The sequence below is a fragment of the Desmodus rotundus genome, chromosome 6 (assembly GCF_022682495.2).
Source record: "Desmodus rotundus isolate HL8 chromosome 6, HLdesRot8A.1, whole genome shotgun sequence".
NCBI lineage: Eukaryota > Metazoa > Chordata > Mammalia > Chiroptera > Phyllostomidae > Desmodus > Desmodus rotundus.
In genome coordinates this window covers 148,797,041-148,803,416 of record NC_071392.1, presented here as the reverse complement: position 1 = coordinate 148,803,416, position 6,376 = coordinate 148,797,041, and positions in this window count along the sequence as shown.

Sequence of the window (6,376 nt, the reverse complement as noted above, 5' to 3'; positions counted from 1 at the left end):
CCATATAAAGATTTGCTCAATAAAACTAAGATGGTAACACACATTAAGATCAAGATTATAAATGTTGTTCACCGTGTGTCTTGTTTTATTTGGATGTTTCACTTTTTTGTTGTTCTAAACCAGTCATCTTGGTTCTCTGTATCACATTCAAAGGGAAGGGGGACTATAATTATTGGTTTAAAGTGGCTTAAATCAAGAGATGTAACAACTACAATTAAAACTGAGGTCCTAGGACATTATTAGAAGTTGGGAATATCACTAAAATAAAGGAATTATAAGATTGTGGAGATATTAAATTGATATTTAAAAAGAAAAGGTTACAGGGGGAAATATCAGCCTTTCATGGGGAAAATACAAAAACAGAGAGGAGCTTTGAAATTCAAACTACTTTAACTTTCCACTAGCTAGGATGCTCCCATTTAACTGAAACTTAGAATATTTATAAAGGTGAATTTTTAAAATTCTAGGTATGACAAAATCAGCCAACATTTAGGCCAATCTTCCAACTACTGTAATCAATGAAAATTGATAAATTGGAATGATTTACCTGATGCACTATCAGATTTTTAATTAAAAGTGGATCTCATCAGGTATAAATACTGTTCTTAATCACAGAAGAGTAAATGCAAACATTATTTAAGATTTTCAGAGTTGAAAAAAAGGGAAAGGATGCCTAACCCTCAGCTAACCAAAAATAAAAATATGCCATTATCCAGAATATCCCATTCTTCCAGCACTCCAGTTTACCCAAGTTTCATTACTAAGTCCTCATTTTACTCTGCACATTGCTTACCACATCTACAGTTCAAAGTTTTTATGCTGGCAAAATCGTTTCGACGGTATATAATTTGATAACGTGCTTGTTAACCAAGAAGAACTATGTCTGCAACCGATAAACCAAAACATAGCCACTCACAGTGAAAGTTCTCAAAGTTAAGCCTAAGCAACTTACATCTGTTTGTGCGGAACGTGTCTGATTTTCCAAAGAAGCTAACTCAGAACGGATGAATAGGGAAGGAAACGTAATACCGTGACCAGAAGCATCGAACATGATACAGAGCACAGCACCCGCAAACGGATCACAGCACACACCTGGCTTTAGGGAGCCGGGGTCCATGGTCGTCCCCATTTGTAAGCTTTGCAGTTTCCCACAGTTACCGACACAAACAGAGCCTCACATCACTGAATCCTCCCCAAGGCCGCCCGCCCGTCTCTGCCCCAGATGGCACAGAACGCTAAAGAAGGAAATCCTAGGTCAGAGTTTCATCTCTGGGAGACTGAGAGCTTACAGTTAGAGGCTGAGAGTCTCCTGGACATTTGTCTTGAGTTTCTCTCATTGGTCCTTTGTTCAGAAAAGCCAGTGTTGGCTACTCAGAAGAAGCATCAGTCCATGCGTCCTCTTGGAGACATACACATTCTCTCTCATACTGCTCAGAATAGGGGTGACCTTGAGCATAAATGCTCAGAAAATATTCTTGTCTCCGTCAGTTTGGGCTGCTCTGACAGAATACCACTGACTGGGCGGCTTCCACAACAAGCATTTCTCACAGTCCTAGAGGCTGAGAAGTCCAAGATCAAGGAGCTGGCAGATTCGGTTTCTACTGAGAGCTCTCCTGCTGTGTTCTCACATCCTCACATGCAGAGAGAGACAGACAGACAGTCAGAGAGACAAAAAGACAACAAGAGACAGAGACACAGGCAGGGTATGAGCAAGGTCTCTTCTTATAAAAGGAGAACTTAATCTTACTTAAGGGCTCCACCCTCCTGACCTCCTTGAAACCTCATTATCTTTCAAAGGCCTTATCTCCTCTTACTGTCACTTTTTCCTACTGGTGAAATCCTACTGGTGTCAGGATTTCAACATATGAATTTTGAGGGGACACAAACATTCAGATCATAAAAATTTTTCATCCGTTCCTACCTTCCATCTCAAAAGGGTTTTCTTATACCCAGACAGTACCCACACTGTCACCCTCTCTTTGTACTACGCTCTCTGGCCCGGCAATAGGACAGCTTTGATAACAAGGTAAGTAGCACTTTCTGATCCTTCCCTCCAGCTGATATGATACAGAGAAAAATCAGAGATTAAAATGGGACGGAATGGCTTAAGTAAAGAGATCCGTCTCTGTAATCAATAGGTGTTTGATTTTGTATAAATGCTTAATCTCATTTCCTCCTCCATCAAACTGGGTAACAATAAAAGCTGCTTCTCAGACTGTGCTGCGAATATTAAATGAGATCCACCTGGTCACTCATCGCTGTACTTCCTGAGGGCCTATTCTGTGCAGATGTCATTCTGACGACTTAGGATAACACAGTGAGGAAGACTCAAGATCCTTACATTGTTGAGCTTGCATTCTATGTGGGGAGATAACCAAACATGTGCCCTTTATAGGCAGGCAGTGCAGGGAACTAGGTAGAGGAACAGGGGCAGTGTGAAAGGCTAGAGAGTAACAGAAAGTGCTACTGAGAAGGAGGGTAGCCAAGCAAAGGTGACTGAGCGAGGCATCCCTTAGGAGATGAATTTGAGTGGAGACCTATCAAAGTGTCCGAGCAAGCCATGCACCTGGGTGGAAGAAGACAACTCCAGACAGAGGATAGCAAGTGCAGCTTTAATGGGACCGCACCATGCTTGGGGTCTTCAAGGAACAATCAGGAGGTCATTGTGCCTGATGTACATGGTGGTCATTGTAGCCGAGGGGGGGAGTTGGAGGAAATGAGATCTTGGAAGTGAGAAGAAAGAAGTGGATGCTGGTACAGAGTAAGTATGCAAAAGGAAGCTATTATTAACACATTCCACCCCTGTATTATTGGTGCAGGTTAGCATTAGATGGTTTCCCTTAATACTGCCAATGTTTAACTTTTAGAAAACAACACCAACACTTGCTGAACAGATTATGGCCCCATCTCTTTCTTACAATGCGATCAGCACAGTTTTGGGTTCTCATTGACCCTGGGCTTTCAGTAAGTGGCTATTGCTTTTCCTCTCTCCAAGGTCCTGTTCATCCTAATGAAGATGCATTGTTGGCACCTGCTTCCTGCACAGCTGGGAAAAGTAGAACCAAAAGGCCCCATCCAGATGGAGGAGCTCAGTGGAACATCTGCCTTGTGTGTCTGTCGCCTCCCTACCTCCTGCCACTCTGTTAGCTGCCAGCCATTGCGGCAGCTCCCGAGTCATGGGCCCTCCTCTTCTGGTGTTTTCCTGGAGCTTTAACAGATTATCTGCACCATCATTGCCAATAGCATCATGCCATCTTTCTTAAAACTGCAGAAAGAGCCTGATGGATATCTTAGTCCTTTAAAAAACTGCACTATGATTTGATCTCCAAAACGGGATCCATTATATGACAGCCTTGCCAGTAAATTTCATATCAGCTGGCATCAGGCAGCTAATTCGTTGCATCAGTTACATGGACGGCCTATCCTGGTCCATTTGACACTGAAGAAATGAGACAGATATGGAGAACACAGTCATCCCTCTCCATCCCCTACCACCTCTCTCATCCAAATCCCCCTCATGTCCCGCCTGGATTATTGTAAGAGCCTCCTGAATCATCTGGCCCAAACCACCTCAGTATCATCACTTCCCTGGTTATTACCAATGGTAAATACCCTCCCAACTGGCCTGTTTCCACTCTAGCTCCCCCCGAGCCCAGTTGGTTTTCCACATGTGGGCAGGTGAAGTGACACTTTTTAAACCAAATTCTGAGTTTTGTATAAAACCTCCCTCTGGTTTCCCAGAGCTGCTAGGAATTATTTTTTCAAGATAGATCAAGATTCCTCTCAGCACCTTTAAGGTGATGCACGATCTAGCCACTGCCTATGTCTTACCGCAAACCACTTCGCCCTGTTCTTGTGCTCTCCACTCTGGCCCTGCTGGCCTTTTGTGATCATTGTTCTGCCAACATGCCATGGTCCTTTCTGCCTTAGAGACTGCTCAGTATCGTGACCTCAGACTTGAAGTTCTTCCTAACCTCATCTCGCTTCACCTCCTGAACTCTCACCTTTCAAATCCCAACTCTAACACCACTTTGTGGGGGCACCTGCCCTGAGCTCCCCAGATAAGACACCACTCTCTAGTCCTCTCTATACCTCTGCTCTACTTTTGCATCTCTTTGAGCTTGCAATTCAATGTCACTGTGATTATTTCATTAAATACCCATCTACCTACACTAGACAGTATTTACCAGGAAGCCAGGGACTGTGTTTGCTTTTCTCACCTCTTAAATCTCAGGACTTTCTGGCTCCAATGCTAGTGCTCATTCCACTGCTTTCTGGATAGATGTGGCCAAGAAGAAATAGCCATTTTAACCTAAACAGCGCTCAATATAAAGACTGCTTCCATAGGTTTCCTAAACCTATGCAATTTGATTCATTTTACAAAGGAGAAATAGCAGCAGCAGTATTTCAGACAAGTTTGAGCTAAGAACTGAACTGAGAGCTGAGACTCCCATATGTGTTTTCAGTAACACTTTGCAAAACACTTTCTCCACCCTTTTCTTCTCACGGAAGGTATATCCGAAAAGCTCGCCCAGACTCATGAGCAGCAAGGTAAAACGAAAGTGGCCAATCTTCTGTGTTTGTAAGTTTACCAAATCTGTTTAGTGAAAATGAATATCCATTTGCTTCCTTCTGACACGTCCTACTTGGGTTCCTTGGTACCAATTCCATATTTGAAGTGAACTAAAAAAGGCAAAACCTTGCTCTGTTATAACATCCCTTCCTTTGAAAAATAAACTATCTCTATAAATGTATTTACTAACAGTACTTTAAGCTCTTGAGTTTTAAAAAAATCTCATAGTTGAGGAAAATGTCATATTTGAGAGAAAAATAGAAGACTACCACCAATCTAGCTCAATTTTTAATGAAAAAATAACAAAAAAGAAGAGGAGGAAAGGCGGAAAGATAAAGTAGCATTGAGAAAGCAGAATAATTAGTCCTAAGTCTTAGGGATTCTGTGTAACATCATCATGTTATTCCACTACCCCCTACAACTGACCACTAAATTTAAGGATTTCAAGCACAGAAAACATCTGATATTCAGACATCATAATGTCAAAATCCTATCCAAATATAGGCAACAACCTTATTTCTTTAAAAACAAACACAGTATTTATTGATCATCTACTATCTGCCAGGCAGTGGGGTTTATGAGTAAACAAAATGCAAGATCTCAGTCTCCGTAAAATCTAGGTATTAGTAAATAATCAATAAGCAATAAATATAATCAGCACACTATATAATTTTCTGAAAGATGACAAATGCTATAAAGACAAACCAGAGAGGATGAGGGTCTGACATGTACAACTAGGTGGAGACAGGAGGCCTCCTTAGGGCACTGCCTTTGAAGCAAAGTCTGGAGGAGGTGGGAGCTCCCTAGGTGCATATTTACTTCAGGGAGTGCATTTAGTTCAGGTAGGGAAGCGCACTTCAGGGAGACGTCGAGACTGTACGGGGTACTCTGGGAAGAACAAAGCTGTGTGTACGGCCGATGGGGAGCAAGCGAGGCGGGAAGATGCAGGAGGAGAGGCCGGAGAAGTACGTAGGGGCAGGATTATGTGTTTTCATGTCCCTGTCGGTTAATGACGCTGAACATCCTTTCGGTGCCATTTGTTTTCTTTGGTGAAGCATCTGTCCCAGGCTTTGCCAATGTTGAAATTAGTTCGCTTGTTTCTTTACCATCAGGTTGTGAGGGGTTTTATATATTTTGGACACAAGTCCTTTGTCATGCATGTGGTTTGTCAATCTTTTCTCCCAGGCTGCAGCCTGTCCTTTTGGTCTCTAAATAATATACTTTGCAGGGCAGAGGTATTTAATTTTGATGAATTCCAGTTTTTCAACTTCTTTTATGGACCCTGCTTTTGGAGTTCCATGAAAAACACTTTACTGAACCCTGAGTCATGAAGATTGTCTTCTAAAAGTTTAATAATTTCAAAATTAGATTTGTAACTCATTTTGAGTTGATTTTCATACAAGGTGTAAGGATGAGATTTAAGTTCATGTTTTGTAAATGGGTTCAAATGCACCAACGCTGTTTGCTGAAATGACTATACTTTCTCCATTGAATTGCTTATGCACCTTTGTAAAAATCAAACAGCAATCAAACAATGGGATATTATCTAGGAACAAAAAGAAGTGATCTATAAAGTCACAAAATACATGGATGAATCATATACGCCAGTCTAAAAAGGCTTCATACTGTTTGATTACGTTTAGAAGGCATTCTGTAAGAGACAAAACTAGAGAGACAGTAAAAAGGTAGGTGGTTGGTTGCCAGGGGTCCAGCAGGAAGAGGTTGGCTAACTAAAGCACAGGGGATGTTTTTAGGGTGGTAAAACTACCCTGTATGATATACAACTGCTGACAAATGATACTA